An 18,684-nucleotide genomic window follows, 5' to 3' on the forward strand; every position below is an offset into this window, starting at 1 on the left:
CTTCAATCCTCTAATAAATTACTAGTCCAGACTATCAAAACTAAAAACTCCGCCGGTGACTCTCTCATAGCTAACTCTGTAGGTAGATCCTGGAACTCTCTCCCATCCGAAACTACTTTGCTCAACTCCCAGAGTTAATTCAAGACTAGACTCAAACAACATCTGACACTAAACTGGCTATGTCAATGCAGCAAACCTGACTAACTCTCCTTGACAATGAGACAAAAACAGTAATTTTAGCCTACCTGTGGGACTGTCCTGACCTTCCATGATTGTCCATGATTGTCAAACTGGTAAAAAGTTATTACTACTAGAAAAAAGAGAATTGATGTGGCAGATTTGCTTAGATGCTTGCCATTTTCCTGGTATTAATGATGGGTGTTCCATTCAATGTTTACTGAAATTGAAAAGCCTAAATAGATGACATATTTCTGTTTATATATGTTCTTTTTTTCCACTGTTATGACTATTTTATGAGAATGTTTCTTGAGTTGTGCCATATGGGTACTACCCACTTTATAATTGTTGACTTTTTACCAGTTTGACAATCATGGTTAATCTATTATGCAAGTGGTTTAATTTATACTAGGTGGCAACCTTTACAGTAGTGTAGGTGTTGAATAATACAAGATCTGAATTTTAAACACACTTCAGAGTAGTGAATTCTTGATTTTTGTTTTTCAAGTTCCTAATAAATTAGGTATTTTGTTTCAGTTTTTCTAACTAATAGTTGTCACATTATGGTAGTCGATGTGGTATTGTTTTTAATATTCGTATTGAATTAACTGGTTTCAAAGAATGATTTTTAACTCATTTTCCAAGTTGCATTTTATGTATAGAATTAATTGGTTTTGTATTGGATAATTGTTTAATTAGGGGGTGGAGGGAAGTGTATTCTGGTGTGCGTAAATATATATGAATTGCTTTTGTGCCTGCTGTTATCTGTCTGAAGAAGTTTGGTCATTATACCAGACAAAAAGCGCTTTACTTCATTTTTCTTTCAGTGTGGCACTATGTTCTGGTTTTAACTTTAATAAAGAGCTGAATAGCTGAAGATTTCCTGGGTGCTTGAAGTGCTTTGTCCTGCATTTTTTGTTTGTTCAACAGTTTGTGGTGTTGTTTTGACTTTCTGCTTGCTTAGATATGTAAACTATTGCAGTTACTGTATTTTATATTCTAAATTGCTGACCTTGGAGCTTTTCTCCCCGGGCCTCCGCTGAAAATGGACATGTATCCAGTCAGACTATCCCAGTCAACAAATGTAAAATAAAATAAAAATAAAATAAATTTACCCTTCATAGTTAGTTACTAGGCATGTGGTCCAGGAGACCGTTGAGGAGCCCAAACCACTTTCCCAATTGCCCAGAGCACTATTTGGTTAAGTGACTTGCTCAAGATCATACAGTAGACAAGTGGAGGCTATGGAAATCAAACCCTGCACCACAGGAAGCAGCTCATTAACATCTCATATCCTTAATCATCTGTGCTATCTGCCTTGAGAAACTCTATGCAGAATGTACAAACATACTCGGAGACCAACAGTGAGGATGGAACCCCAGCTGCTCACATTGTGAAACAGAGATTTTAACTAGTGAACTACCATACTACCATTAACAATGAGATACTATTCAACCATTTAGATTAGTCCCCATTTCTACATTGGTTTTGTAGTCCTGTTCCCTTCCTGTGGAATCCAAAATTCAAATTCTAAACAACATTCCGCATAGCAGTTTTCAAGAAATTTAAAGCTGAATCAGGTAATACATTAGCTGGCAGGAAGTTGCAGACTGGGCCCTGATAATGTGGCTTGAGTGTTAAAAAGCAGATTAATTTTTGCTGTAAATGTTTACAGTTTCTGTACAGCCTTTTAGTCTACATTTTGCTGTATTTTTACAGGAAGTCATTTTCATGTTTGGTACAGTTTTTACACTTCCCAACTATGCTGCACCTTCACTGAAAAACAACTGAATATTTTCTGTAGCTTATTCACATTATTTTTATAGAATCAAGAAATATGTCTTATTATACAATGACCCCCCATTAATATTCCAAAACATGCACGCTGATTGGCCAGCGTGCCTGTTGTAAATCCCACAATATACCAACAGAAAAAGGTCTGGTTGCCCGGACTTTTTTCCATTGGTATAAAGTGCTAAAAACATTTTTTTTTCAACAAATAAAAAAGAAAAAAAAAACGGAGCAACGGAGACTTTCTTTTCTCCATTGCTTCCGTTTCAAAGCACTGATGTACTGGGTATGCATGGGATGCATGTCCCATGCGCATGCTCAGTACATCAAAACAAGGAAGCAGTGTACCACAACCAACGGAAGAACAGTAATGCGCCTTTATACAAAGACATTATTTAAGAAAATTAAGTATTTTTTTCTTAAATAATGTCATTGTATAATAGCAATAACCGACTCCATGGTTGTGGTATATTGAAATTTACCCACGGTTGGCTTTATTTAATCAACCGGGCTTCGCCCTTGTGACTAAACCACACCAACCATGGATAAATCTTCAATATACCACACCACGTTGTCAGTTATTGCTTAATTAACCTACTGAGTTTGTACTGAAGGCTTGCTCAGGAGAATATATAAAATAGTGGATGATGCTCATGCAAAAGATCTCCTTTGAGTAGAGTTAAAGGTACTGTTTACATGGCTGGACTAAACAAATTTATTTAGAGTGGGAAAAGTGAAGTGTAAGTATCCTGAAATTGAAGCTCTAGATTAGTTGCATATGAAACATTAAATTGCATTTAAAGAATAAATGAGTATGTTAAAAGGAATCATAACTACTTTTTATATTTTAGCAGATACCAAGCCTAATTTTTGAAAACCCAGATCCCTTATGCTATCCTTTCTAAGAGAGAGGTTCACTGACTCTTAAAAAGATAAAATTACCCCTGCAAAGTATTAAAAAAAATACAGACTTTGACCTTCATGTCTAACTACTGATGACGGATATCATGGACAGTGCCAATGCATAATGAGCAGAGAGATAACTTGTCACAAATGCATGAATTAAGAATAGTATAAAACAACTGAGCCAAAGTTTGTGCTATGCTATTATAGAAGACTAGCATTAAGTATCAGTGGTGTTGTATATTCTGAGATTCTCGAATCATAATGCCTCCAGAAGGTCATTCTTTAGTACTGAAAATGTTTTAGTAGGCTCATCTTTGATTGTCCAGAATGAAGGGTCTCATCATATCGTATATATGGTGACTTGATATGGGGTCATTTTATGAATTAAGGAAGCAAAAACATGCACTGAAAGACAAACACAAAGTAAAAAACACCACCAATTTTGTCTTTGTACCTTTGAGAATGGCCTGAAAACTACAGTCTAGAATGTAGGTAGAATATGCTGATCTGTATCTTAGAAAAATACCTCTGGTTTTATACATGGTCATTTAAACTTGAAGGATGTACATACATTAACTCTTCTATATCACATAAAACCATTGAAAAACAGAGGTAAAATTTCAGCATGCATGTTATTCCAGAAATCCTGTGCTGTGCAAATTTATGAAAATGAGTAGAATTTGTCATGTAACTGTTAACCATTGTGAATTTTATCTAACTGCTCTCAGAGAAGACAGTACAGACTTTGAAATAAAGGATGGAGAAAATGAAAGGTGAAACTGTGGAAACAAGACTATTGGTTGTTTTTCAGTGATAGAATTAGCCATATGGTTGGGATTTATAGGTTCATAGGTGTTTTCTAAGCTAATGACTACAAGGGCCTTTTTAAGCCTAGCCATGCATCTCTGACAAGTTCTAATACCCTTGCTAAGTGTAATCATGGGCCTGGGAGATGGACCATTTACAGGTTACCTGTTTGCATTAGAGACATAGGTGGCAAGTCAGTTATATATAGTTAATTATAGTCAGTTGGTATAAGATGCAGCTCATTACTCCAGATGATGCAGCCACGCACACTCTCTGGTAGGTTGAGATTATCTGAAGCAAGAAAACAGAGTGGGGAAATGGTGTATGCTAATGACTATATGCAAATTACAGTGCAAAATTTAATGAATCTATAATGACATGCAAATATGCAACTTTGAAAACAGGTTAGAGTTCACAGTTGTAATGCAGACTAAACATAAATCAAGTTTAACTTCACTGTAAGATCAAACAACACATGGAAACTTTTGGAGTTGCAACATGCAAACATGATCAGAGCTGCAGTATTCACGAACTAGCACTTAGTAACTATAAACACCAGTACCTCACAACCAGTACTGCAAAATGGCAGAGGTGGTACAAACAAAAATGTTACCATCAACAAATTACACAGTACCAGCTTACCCACCAGCAGCTTCAGAGCCATAGCTAGCAATTCTGGCACCATGTGCCATGCCATGATCTGGAACCTCCTCTCAATTTTAAGATGAGGACCAAAAAAAAAAAAAAACAGACATCCTATCATACCTGAGGTATTTTTTTCTTTTTAAAATGTAGCAAGTGTAGAAAGCCACTTACTATATTTGTAGCAAATAACTAACTATACTTTAGACCACATATGGAGCACTAAAGTGCTTCAGTACTGACCACAAATGCAGTACAAGCATTCATTCCCTAATGCTGGTAATGCACTAAAGACTGATCGGCATCTACAGATCATGCTTCCTAACACTTTTCACATAGGGCAGCAGCTTCCAGAGACAAACAGAAGACACATTGAGTGTATCACAGTCATCATCTGCAGAATACACAGTACATTTCTCATATGATACTTTCACACGTGGATGAATGCATTTGCTTCTCCAGCACAGCAGGGGGGAGAGAGCCAACAACATGTATAGCATCTATGACATTGCCCAACTCCCAGAAATACTGGGTGCTATATATTGCACACCTGTGGCAGTAAAGAAACTATCTAGTGTCTGTGGACAGTAGTCTTTCAAAAGGAAGGGGTATCATTTCACAACTGTCTGCACAGTACCCTGGCAATGACCATTTTTTCCATGTACATTATACAAATAGGTTCATAGGTGTGTGCTAGGCTAATGGTCCTAGAGCCTTTACAAGCCTAGCCCATAGGATTACCCTGGCATCGTGCTACCCATCCTTAGTTTCCAGTGTCTCTGTCGAGTAGAGCCACTGGAGCGATCCCCGGAGTGAATTTTCTATTTCCCATCCACTCATCAAGATTTCTCTTAAAGAGGGCCAGAGAGGTGCTCTGTTTGACATGTATGGGAAGTCTGTTCCATAGCATGGGCAGTCCCTGGGTTATGAACCTGTTCCTCCAGCACGTTCTGTTGATTGAGTAATGAGGTTGAGATCTCTGGAGTGTGCGGTGCGGAGGGATTGGGATTTCTTTAGATGTAGCATTTCTAACAGGGCTGGGTCAGACATGGCTTTGTAAGTCAAACAGAGATTGCCTCTAAGTAGATGATATGAGACTGAGAATAGTTGGAGTTTTTTGAGTCTGTCGATATAGGACAAGTGTTCTTGTGAGGTACTTTTGCGGCCTCTCCAGTTGTTGCAGGTGTTTAGTGAGGTATATCCCAAATGGGGCATTGTATTCGATGACTGGCCTAATGAGGGAAGAATAGAGGGAGAGAATGACCTCTTTCTTCCTGCATGCACACCTTTAATAATGAGATGTGCCACATAGAAGGACTTTCTGACCACAGTAGCAGTGTGGTGGTCAAAAGAGAGGTTGCTGTCAACCTGTGTTCCCAGATCTCTTATAATGCCTTCTGTGTTCAGTGGACTACCATCAATGTGGTAATTCATGGGAACTGAGTTTTTCTCAAAGGGGATGACGACATTTTTTGGCACTGAGCTTAAGGCCATGGTTCTGACACCAGTCATTGGGTCTCAGTGAGGCCTTTCTGCAGTATGCCAACATCCCTTGGGGAGTTAATAATAGCTCCCAACTTGCAATCATCTGTGAACTTTGTCAGCCAGGGTCCCTTCATGTTGGCCTGGACTTCAGAGAAGTAGATACCAAACAGGAGAGGACCCAGGACTGAACCCTGTGGGACTCCACTCATGATTGGTCTGCAGTCTGACTTGGAGTCAGCTACTTTCACACTTTGGGTTCTATCTGTGAGCCAGTTTGAAACCCACCTAGTGATATAGGGATTGATGCCTAGCTTAGTGAGTTTTTCTGTGATTCCTGAGTGGGGAATGGCCAGATCAAGGTAGGCTGTATGAACCACCTTGCCTTCATCCACAGCTCTGGTGACTGCCTCAAAGAAGTCGACCAGGTTGAGCAGGCATGATCTACCCTTCACAAAACCAAACTGTGTGGGATCCAGAGTTTGGAGATTCCCTATATCCTTCTTTATTAGGTCCATGATGATGCATTCCATAGCTTTGCATATCATACTCATCAGGCTAATAGGGAGATAGTTCCCAGGGTCTGTAGTTGCTCCTTCTTTGTGCAGAAGGATGACTATAGCAGTGTGCCATTTGGTAGGGACAAAGCCTGAGGTGAGGCTGTGATTGAACAGGGCACACAGGTGAGGTGCCAGTTCACTCTGTAGTTCATGTAGAACACAGCCAGGGATATTGTCAGGTCCCATAGAAGCTGCATTCTAGGCCTTGGACAGTGCTGTTTTAACCTGTGCAACAGTAATACTGGGTGCCTGGCAATCTACTGGTATTGTGATTGGTCCTTTGGGGGGGGGGGGGGATAAAGTTGGCACTGAATCTGTCGGCCAGTATATTGGCAATATCTGTTGGCTAGGTATAGGAGGTACCATTGTGCAGTAGCTCAGAGCAAATCTGGGTATTGTCATGGAGATTCTTTACATAACTATAGAAGGCCTTGTGTTTATCTTTACTATCTGCTGCAATTCTGTTTTCATAGCTAGCTTTAGAGAATTTGATGAGGGATCTCAACTTTTTCTTGAGGCTGATAAGGGAGTTTTTCCAGTCTTGGGACTTTACCTTATTCCGCATCAGTTTCTTCCTTCTGTTGTCGAGTTTGTTTATGGCAAAGGACCACCAGATTGGCTTCCTTTTTTTGGAGGAGAGCATCTTGGTTCTATTGGGTATGGCGAGATCCATGCATTTGTGTACGTGTTTGTACAATGCATTGGTGTATGATTCAGCGGTCATGCAACTATTCTCCATTTGCAAACACTGGCTTTTAAACCAGAAAGTTAAAAGAGATGGAAAAACTGACCAAACAACCATTAAACTACAATTTCTGGGCCAGCAACCCCTCCTCTTGTGGTAGCTAGGATACCTAGTGCTTACAACTCCCACTGATAAGCTAGAAGGCTTCCTTCCAACACAGAAAGGCTTGGGAGGGCTCAGAAGCTTACAAACAGTCCTGGATACAGCAAATCTGTATCTGGACTAGACTAGTTACAGGAAAGACAGGAAACAAGTTTAGAACTTTTTTTTTTTTTTACAGGAAAGCAGCTAAAAGAGCACTAAAAATAATTTAAATGCAGTGCAAGCTAGCACACTTGAGTTTTAGCAATATTAAAGCAAATACAGTTTAAATAAATGCAATTTATTCAAACGGTATTCTGAACTGAATTCAGTTATTGTTTTATTCATCTCTGAACAGTTAAAAAGTGCCAAAAAATATACTTATCAGCTCTATATTTCCAGATTGTTAGAGAAGCATACTCAGTCAGAACACAAGGAGATTCTAGCAATGGTAGATTGCTTTGTTCAGTCTGGTTATTCAACACCTTTTCTATGTTTTCTGTATACTTCCTCTGAATCCAAGAGTTTGGACAAAGACAGAAGGAGTATCACTTCAATTGATTCTAATAGCCCCAAGATGTCTGATGCAACCCTGATTCTCACCTCTAATACACTTCCTAAAGGAATGTCTGCTACCATCGCTCTGGAGAAATTTGATTCCACAACTATGAAAAGTACTGCATTCTACCCTTTACAGTCATACCCTGACAGTGTGGTTGCTGAAGGTTTAATACCTCGTAGTCATCCTTTTTTGAAATAAACTGGTAAAAATTGTCCTGCGAAAACATATTTATCATAGCTGAAGGGATCCCTTCACTGAGGTTTTAAGGAATGGTTTGCTGTAGTTCAGCTAGACTTCCACTCCTAAATAATTTATAACTTTTACTGAACCAGTATTTGCCTTGTTTCTCTGTGAAGGTACGTATCTAAATCTTTTTAGCTAACTTGGCTTAGTAACCTTCTTTAACGTCTTTTCTTATCATTAAGTTGTTCTTAAGATGGGTTCCGAATCTTGAACTGGCCCTAGGGATTAGATTAGTGCTTCCAGATTTTTTAAAATGTCCTTTCCTCCATTTGTCCTTCTGAACCAGTCTCCTTGAATAACTTTCAATATCTGTTTCAGTTGTAAGCTTTGTCATTAATAGTTATATCAAGATAGACCCCTCTTTGTGTTATTTTCTGTTGAGACAGAGTCACTGTTGTGACTAATTTAGTCTTTATGGCTAAGATAACTGCAGATATTTTAAAACAGCAGATCTACTTTTCTTCCTTTTGTGATCCATTTTCTCCATAATCAGAGATTTACTATGCAAGCATTAAACTGATCAGAAATTCAAATCCTCTATTTATTTCATTTGACCAGACTAGGTAAGAGCCTTGGTAGGTTATCGGCAGTGATTACCTTTGATTAATTTAAGACTAAAGTGGCCTTGCAGGGCCCATAGGACTCACTTCTTTGGAGAAACTGCAGCTTCTACAGCACTCTTCAGCATTTTTTTATTTTCCAGAGGACATCGGTGAGGTACGTAGGTTAGTACTTTCATTAATTTCACATGTCAGTACTAGTTAAATTCTCAGTCAAAGAGAGACTTTGCTTAGGATTTCTTTCAGGGGATTTTAGTTTCTTCCTGTAACTGATTGTAGATGTATGGCTTGCTACTTTTACTCAAATATTGTGCTTGGAGATAAAGGACTGCATAAAGTGATATAGTAGATTTTTATGAGGTTGTCACTGTAACAGAAGATATTCAGATGTTATGAGATTTTCACCAATGCATACATTAAGAAATATGTTGCTGCTTATTAAGCTTTTTTATACATTTAATGGCACACACAGCTGTGATTTATTATCTGCTCTGTAGATGGGAACTGCTTTTTCCACCCACCATTACCCTGCCAAATTAATATGGATGAATGGGACTAGTTGAGGCATAGTGTACCTTTTCAGATGTGGACCTGAGCAAATGGTCATTTCCAGTCATGCTCTTGCCTATTTTTTAAACATAATCAACAAAAAAGGGAATTTCTCTATAGCCATCAGGTAAAAAAGTGGTGTCAAAGACTGAAGTAGATGGCATTGTACTGTACTTGAGTCAGTGATGTCTCTAATGGTTCTGTGAGAAGTTATATGTCAGGGTAATGTTTTAGAGTTCTGTCTCTAAATATGGCAGAGGCTCATCTACTCAGTCATCATCTGTTGGAAGCAACAGTATGTAATGCATGTGCTTCTGTAAAGTATAGTCAGGAATAGTCTGTAAATGAAGGCTTGGACACAAGGGCCATTCATACTTAAAGCCTTACTAAAAGAAAATGCCTGTTAGATTCAGATAGCATAATATGCCTCCTATTATAAGTTATGTCTGTTTAAAGAGATATAACTATATCATATCTAGGTGCCTATTGAAAGTACCTGTTGAAAGTGCAGGTGTCTTAGTTGCATTCCATGGAAATGAGACCGAGAAGTGCAAATGAGGAGGTATTTACTATATCCAAGAATATGTTATGTTGGAGTATTCCTCTTTGTGTGTGTGTGTGTGTGTGTGTGTGTGTGTGTGTGTGTGTGTGTGTGTGTGTGTCTATACATATAAATAGCTGGGGTGTGGGCAGCCTTCACTGTTGAAGGTGTGATGAGGCCACTACCCCCCCCCAACTAAAACAATTGAAAGATATGATATCGAGCTTCAAATTTTGCTGATTTTTCTATTTTAATCTCAATTTATTTTTTGAGGTATTGGGATTCACACTACTGAATTGTGTGCTTCTGATTGGGAGCAATACTCTGCATTTTTCTTTCCCTTAAAGACAAACACATCTTATATTTATATAGAATAGAACAGAATATAACAAATATATTCTACATGTCACTCTTATTTACAGTAAGGTCAGATTTCAAAACTGTATTTTATCTGAAAACTTAATTTCAGTCTTTGTTCTGTATAAACAGAGTTCAGTTGTTTCTGTTTAAACACAGTTCAAATATGTCAAAAAACGGAATTCAAATTTCAGAGATTAATTTACTATATCTAGAATACTAGAGTCTCAAACAACTATTTGTGTAAGGTATATTTACACTGATATCTTTTTTAACTAATTTCATATCTTATAGCAGGGATTATAACTCTCGGAAAAAATAACCATCTTGACTTTGCTTCTCTGATTGCTGCATTTTACATTTAACCTCTGAACTACTTACTTTTATTTGAAGGTAGTAAGCACTCACTTTACTGACAACTCCTGACATACTGCAGAACCTGGAAATATATGCCTCAACAGAACACTCATTTAGTTGAAATGTCTTATATTTTTGTTATATGTTTGTTAAATGTTTGTATTTTCAACATAGTCCATAGGTAAATACTAGACTATCAGTTTGCAGACTATTACAAGCCTAGCTAATAACCAGGGGCCAGAATCTAACCCTGTACCTTGTATCTGTGGAGTAAAGACATTAATAATTATACCAAACTCTATCTTTGTGAGATTTATGTGTTTTGATTTTCAGAATCTCTCTAACTTGTAATTAGCCATCTTTTCTCTTAAAAGTCTTGATTTTACAGATAGTTGCATTTTTACTTTCTCTGTTTCTTTCACAATAATCAGATTTCTAGATACCTTATCGAAATACATTGTTTGCTGATTCTTTTTTCACTAGATTGAGTGCATTACTTCTGTTATCCAGATTAATTAATAAATACCTACTAGGGAGCTACCCTAAGAAGCTCAGACAGTAAGAGACCCAAAAATGAATTTCTGTATTCAGGAACATTTTTATGAGGTTTTTTTTTTTTTTTTAAGTTTGTGCTGTTAACTTGATCATTGCTTTGTGAGCAGTTGGGATTTGAGATTGAATGCTTGTGGGACCATTAGCTGATATAACATCTTCTGGTACACCATGAAAAGAAAAGTAACCTTTTTGACCATTTATAACCATATCACTTATTGTGTATTTTAGGTACAGAACTTCCTTTTATGTACATTAGTAATCTAAACATAGTATGTTATGATGACCTCTGTACTCAACAAATTGACACCTACCTTGCTGCATAAACACTGTGGCACTACATGTGGAACTATCTCTTTTTTTAACATTTTGGCTGCGAAAAGTTATACTTATTTCACAACTTCAATCTATGTTTTCATTTTGCTGTAGGCCAAAAAGAATGTCAGAAGTTTCTTTGCCTTTAAGCATGCCTTTAATGACTCATATATCTTATGAAGATTTAATTCTTTCATCTGAGTCATAATAATGACTTTGTCTGCTTTGAGCAACAGTTATTGCACACATGAGTTTTTATATTGGTACTGATTAGAAAATTAAACGTGTTTAAGTAGTAAGGACATTTTCTCTGAAAAGTCATTTAAAACAATTTCTTTCAGGTACTGCATTTTTTGTGTGTGTCTTCCTGAGCAGTGTGTCTCTGGCAGAAACAATCTGTTAAGAACTAGGCAAAATAAGAAAGGGAGAGTCTAGAACTACAGGAAAAATGTGGCACAGAAAAGAATAGTAACAGCTGAGGAGAAAATTAAGAAAATGAGCACTATTACGGCACATTTACAGATGGGTAGTTATTTCAGAGAAAATAAGATAAGAAGAGAACAGGGTGTTAGAGTTAGGGGCAAAAGAAAGAAGAAAAAGAGACTGTCAGGAAGCCACTGCTACATGAAAACAGAAAGACATGAAATCACTACTACATGACAGGCAGCATGCAACAATTGCTTGCATTAGCTAAAGGAGAGGTCTTTAGATAGGTATCCAAAGGAAATATGTCTGTCCCTTAATGCAAAGCATCAGTATACCTGCAAAATGAATGCTGATCAGGAAGGAGATCCACTTGAGTTAAGGGCAATCAGACCTATGCAAGAAATTTACCTTGTCACTTGAGAATGGAGTATGTTCATGTGGTCAGGACCATAGCTGGACAAATAAAACAAACGTAGCCATGAGAGTAGAGCAAACATAGCATTTAAATTGTTTAAGAAACAGTAGGCAAAAGTCAGGAATAGAGCAGAGTCCAAAATAAAAGTGGTAGAAGAAAGGTAACTAAATAAATATTAAAGCTGAAAAACAGGCAGGCTAAAATAATCAGCATGTTTAATGTCTGCTAAATACTGCATGCAGTTAACAACGCTAGGCAGATTTTGCGTATATAGTGTCTGTGAGAAAACATGACCTTACCTGACTGAAACACAGTAATGCCAAATTATCTGTTTAACAGCATGAGTGATATGTGCAAGTTAGCAGGAAAACAAATTACCACCAGCCAGCTAAAATGCTGCCTGCATTGCTCAGAAATACAGAAGGGCAGTTATTGAAGAAGGAGAAAAGGATGTAATAATAAAGCAGGGACTCATACAAGATATCAAATCAAAGTTTCTCATTCTGTTTTTGAGCTCAGTTATATAAGTATGTATATTTTCTTTAGCCCCTTGATTACTGGCAAAGAACAAACATCTTACACGTGAAATGCAGAAAGAAGTAAGGTGGGGGCATTCCTGGGAAGAGGGAGAAAGTATTTCTTACACCATGAAATAAATATTTTATTTCAGGTGTCCTTGCAAAAACAAGGTGATTGACTTAATTTGCTTCTAATAACTCTAAGGTGACTCACACAATCTCAGTACTCATTTCTGCTTCAGTTCTTAAAAAGGCATCTGTTGCTGCAAATAAGGGAAGAGCTCTTGCATCCTCAAGGACAATGGTCCTTTCCTGTGACCTTTGTAGCCCACATTTAATAATGTGATTAGTGAAGTTTTAATGCATCACAGCCATCTCCTTTCAACATATTCTTTAAGAGGGGAGCCAACTTAGTAATTAAACATCTTAACTTACCAAAGTGATGAGGATTTCTTTACTTTTGTTATTAACAATGATTAGAGGCTGATCAGGTGAATTTACTGGTACACTGACAATGGTGCTGGATCAGAATTTGGCTTTCTTCCCTGTCAGGACATATTTATTGCTTTATTGCTGTGCTTGTCTTCTCTTCATTCCAATAAGTTGTACTTGAGAAGGAAAAATGGTTCTACATCTTATAACTTGCAAGCGTATTGTACTTTCAGAGTGGGATGTGAAGTTTTTTTGGAATACCTGATCAAATTCCTCCTATTAGCCTACAGTGTCAGTCCCTTTCAATTTCCTAGCTTGAAAATGTATTTTCCTGGTAGATAGTGCATCATTTAGAAGGATTTTGGAATTACCTGCATTCACATATTCAATTCCTTTTATGACATTTTACGTGGGCAGGATGGATCTGATGACTATCCCTTATTTTTGCCTAAGGGTATTCTGAGATTTCCTTGACCCAAAGATCCAGCTTCCCTTCTTTTATGGCCAGAGCCAGAATTGTGGTACTGGCTACCATACCTCTCAAACTCTTAGAGCAAAAAATCTGGACAAAGCAATGAATAATGAGGCTACAAAGAGCCAAAAATAGGGGCACTTTTTAAATATTGCTCTTACAAACTTAAAAAGTTGACAGAATAACAGGTATTGCATCAGCATGAATTTTTTGAAGGGTATGAAGTCTGAAACTCAAATGTTTTTTTTTTTTTCTGATTTCAACCCTCAATGATTTGCCAAAAAAACACAATTTTATGAAAAACTGAACAAAAATATAAAGCAAAAAATCTGGACATTCTGTACAAATCTGTACAGTTGAGAGGTATGCTGGCTACATCACAACATGGATCTTAGGAAGCAGCTCAGGACTAAAATTGAAAGGATGGATCCCATCAAGAAGTGTGGTCAAACATTTGATTCATTTAAGTCCATCATGCTAGTAATTCTTCTAGAATAGCAGAACACCTCTCCATAGCTGGTCAGCATTATTACCTTTTTTTTTTTTTTTTTTTGCAAGTAACACAAAGAGGCCATTCAAGGGTAATATAAGGACTCACTCCACTGCAACTACTGCAGCTCCAGTACCATATTTTGTGGGGAACCTGTTTAGAAGGGGTATTTTTGAAATTGGTTTGTGGTCCATTATCTACACCTTCATGAAATATAAGAAATTACTTTTTCAGACAAAGGCAAGGGGAGGGTTTTGCTAAGGCAATCCTCCATGATTTGCTACATGAAGTCTCTGTCCAGATGTTTGACTCACCACTTCACTTATAGGTTATGGTCAAGAGTGACAGGAAAGGATGAAGTGATATAGTGTGCAGTTGTCTAACAGGAGTTATCTCAATCTGTTAGCATCTCTCCAAGGTACTCTTCCACCTTCCCTCTTCTGAGATTTCCATGAAAATATATGGTAATTACTTGAATTTTATGTGATGATTATGTTTTTTTGAAGTTTTTGTGCTCTTTTGCACTTTGATTGGTTGACTGCTTGGTGGGTGAGAAATACTCATTCAGCCAAGCAGATGACATGCATAGCAAAAGGGTTGTCAAAAGGCAATGTTGTGACATGACTTGCCATTGTAAATGCATAATATTGAGCAGTGTGGCAGTTAGTTGGGGTTGGGGCTAGCAGTGTATAGTGTGATAACTGTTGCATGATAGTTTCTCTTTGGTCATTTGGAGAAGGAGGAGTGGCAGAGATTGACCTACATTACACAATACATCACTAACACTGTAGAAATCTTCAAGAGTTTTATTTGGCTGGTATGGAGCAAATTTATTTGTGGAGGTCTTAGCCGTACAGATTAAAAGAGGTTAGCCTCTCCTCTCAGAGCTTGTCTATTAGGAAAGAAATCTAAAACTAGCTACAAGATTTTAGGGAAGAAATTAGTCAGTCATTGCTAAATTAAAAGAACTAGACATGACCTTAGGCATAGGCCAACTAGGCAGACGCCTAGGGCGCCGCTCCAGCAAGGGCACTTTTCCAGTAATCTGGATGGTGTAAGTAGACCAGGATGGGGGCACAGGGTAATGTTGGGGGCCATACCTCTCAACTGTCCAGATTTTTGCAGAATGTCCAGATTTTTGCCTCATATTTTTGGTCTATTCCTCATAAAATTTGAGTTTTTTTCTGGGAAATCACTGACGACTGAAGTCTCTAAATAATAACATACATTTGAATTACAGACTTCATATCCTTCATAAAATGCATGTTAACACAACTCCTGTAATCCTAGCAACTTTCTAAGTTTGTAAGAGCAATATTTAAAACCTGTCCCTATTTTGGGGCTTTTGTTTCCCCATTATCTTAGGCTTTGTCCAGATGTCTTGCACTAAGAGGTTGAGAGGTATGGTGTACTCCATTGTTATGGTTAACAGGAAAAAGTAATCAAATGTGATATCAACTCTTTCAATGAGTATTTCATGCAGCTGTACTTTAAGAACTTGGGCATGGGCAAAGTATGAAAAATACCTAATAAAAAAGCACTGTATTTGGCAACTACATGGTCACGGTAAACTTATTACTTATAGATAATAAAGTATTTTGAGGAAAAGTGCATAAAATTAATAATATGCTTGTTAGTGTAATAAAAGAGTGCAGGCAGTCATTTGAGTCTAGGGAATCAGTCAGTATAGAACAGCTAATGTATTTTTTTTTCAAAGCAAGCAATACACAGCTGAATTTCTACAATTCTACCCAATATTTTAATTATGTGGGAGCTTTGCTTTGATATTACAAAGCCATCTGCACCCCCTTACTTAAAATTATGAACTGTGAGATCACTGAACTTTGAGGCAAAGAGGATTTTCCCCATGGAGCTTATTCTTGGTTCTCACACTAGTGCAGTTTTTATACAACTGCCCCTCAAACAGCCAAGGGTGTCCGAGGGTCTGTCAAACTACTGGCTTACACCCTAGAATTTATTCCAACCCTCTTTTATACTTGTTGATAAATTAATTTAATTGGTACAACAGTGATAAAAAGTCAGTTAAGGCGACCTAAGTGTAGAGGTAGGGTAGCTCCAAAGAACTATTACATTAAGGAAGTAGGAATAATTTTTCTAGGCTCTTTTTCACCTAGTCAGGCAATCAGGCCTTTACCTACTGCACTTGAGCACATTCATTCCCTTATTATGGGAGCATCTGAGGACCATGAAGGTGATATCCAGACATAGAGGCAGTCATACAGGTAGTGATGAGGGTTGCATGTGCCCTTTTCTAGTACTCCAGCTATGAGGCCATATATGATGACCCTAACACTACATTGGCACATATAAATGAGTGATCTGCTTTGCCACAGAGGCCCACAATGCCTTCCCAGCTGACAGCATATGCTGCCATGCTCTTTTCAATGAGGCTGCTTGATGAGCTTAACACCTGCATCCCCCAGCCATGCATTTGCATCTCCAGCTCTCCTCTGAAGGTATATGTCAGTTCTTTGCCACATGGCCTGCTCTGTCCTGCCCTTCCCTGTCCTCCAGGATGGGAATATCCATCCTCCCTTGCTAGTTTTATCAAGCATACTAGATGCCAATCAAACATGGGTCACCAGGGCTGTGGCCAGGGCTTTATCTCTCTGTACCACTGAAGCAGGCACATATGTGTATGTTTTGTGTACATTGCATAAGTGTTGGTTTTCCTCTACATTTGTTTTGGACAACTGTTCACCACCATTGCAATTTGAAGCATTCACCTAGAAATGAGTTATAGTTAGACTATCTCACATCATATTTTTAATCCACCTCCTCTGAAGCAATGTAGAATCTAAGCCATACTTCTGCAACTCAACTCAGTCTCCTAAATGCTGGCAGTACAAAAATAACAAACTAGAACAAATTAGCACATTCCTACATCAACAGTCCTCCAACATCTTAGCCATCACTGAATCAAAGACACTCCCCCATTCATTACCACATCCCAAGCTACACATATACATTACATAATAGACCTGGAAGTACAACTGGAGGTGGCACACTGATCTATTACACAGCCCAGCTGCAACTGAATATGCATGCAAAAGCCAAAGATTTCTGAGATCATAATCCCAACTGACCAACAATGAAACTATACCCACACTCCTGTAAAAAAACAAACCTCTTTATTGCATCAGCATACTTGCAACCCCTCATCTCTATCAAAACTAAAGCAACTAATCAGCTCAACAACCAATCAAAACAAGTAATAAAATGAGTGACTTTAACCTACTTAACCAAATCAATCAAGGCCATAATGATTGATTTAGACCTAGATTTTACCAGTACCATGTCCAAGCCTACAAAACCAAACAACAAATCAAATAATTTACTTTTCTGATTTAGTGGTCTTAAGCATGCCAAACACAATTTCTAATACCATTATTCCCCCCTTTAACCACTGCTGAAAAATGTTCACTGTCAAATCACCACAGTTAATTATATGGCTAAATTAATAACCAAACGAGACAATAGCTTTAAAAAACATCAAGCTATTCTCCCTCTTTACTTGATTAGGAGACTGTCTTATCCACACAGAACCCAGAAATAGCTGTCAGCTCTGTGACACCTGCCCTAATATATATACAAGGCAAACAATTTTCCCTTACCTGCAGACTCCACAAACCAAACCAGAACCATTGTTAAATCAAACCAACTTAAAGCTTTACTGAAACTCAAAGATGAAGCATGGAAAACATGGAAGCAAATCAACACAACAGAATTGAAAAAAATCATTAATGTAAATAAACTTGCCATGAAAGCATTAGATGACATAAAGCCTTATAACTCTAACACAACCAATCAATCAGATGAAATTACTGAGCTTAGGGAAATCAAAATAAAATAAATAAAGTAAATCAAATAACTGGAAGAGGAAAGGAGAATAACTTTAACTACAACATTTTCATAAGTAGGAAAGATTCCCCTCCCCTTCTGTCCCCCCTCTCCAGAAAGTTTTCTCATCAAATTTACCCAACTTCCCACCCCCACTCTCATTACTACTAAATCTCCAGTACCAGAGCTTTGCACTCCTGAGTCCTCCCTGCTGTCTTATTTCAAAGCTGTTTCTACTACTGATATTGAAAACGCAATCAGTAGAATCCCTAGTGACAATACATCATAGTCTGATGGCCTACAATATTGCCTCATAAAGGCCTATGAAGAACATATATTAATCCCCCATAAACACATCTACAGCATCTGCCCCAAAACTTTACTCAAGATATGGAACTATGCCAAATATAAAACAAATTCCAAAGACATATAACCCACATACCTGCTCAGACTTTAGCCCATTTCAATACTCCCAACACTATGTAAAATGCTAGAAAAATTAGCCCATGACCAACTGTCCAATTATATTACTAAGCAAGCACTCCTATCCACCAAACAACATTGTTTCTTGGCAAGGCAGTTCACAATGATAGCTATATTGACACTAACAGAAGCCATCCTAATAGCTATTGACACACTGAAATTTACAGGAGCAATCTTTATAGATCTAACCAAAGCATTTGACAAAGTAGACCATCTATTCCTCCATACAGACCTTCTAGCCAATGATTAGTACCCGGTGTCCCAGTGGTTGCTCAGCTTTCTTTCCTATGTCATTTGTGAATTACAATAGTACCTTCGTCATCAATTGTAGCTTCCCTCATCAATGGAGTCCTTCAAGGC

The sequence above is a fragment of the Protopterus annectens genome, chromosome 3.part0, assembly GCF_019279795.1.
Source record: "Protopterus annectens isolate FY-2018-M chromosome 3.part0, PAN1.0, whole genome shotgun sequence".
Taxonomy (NCBI): Eukaryota; Metazoa; Chordata; order Ceratodontiformes; family Protopteridae; genus Protopterus; species Protopterus annectens.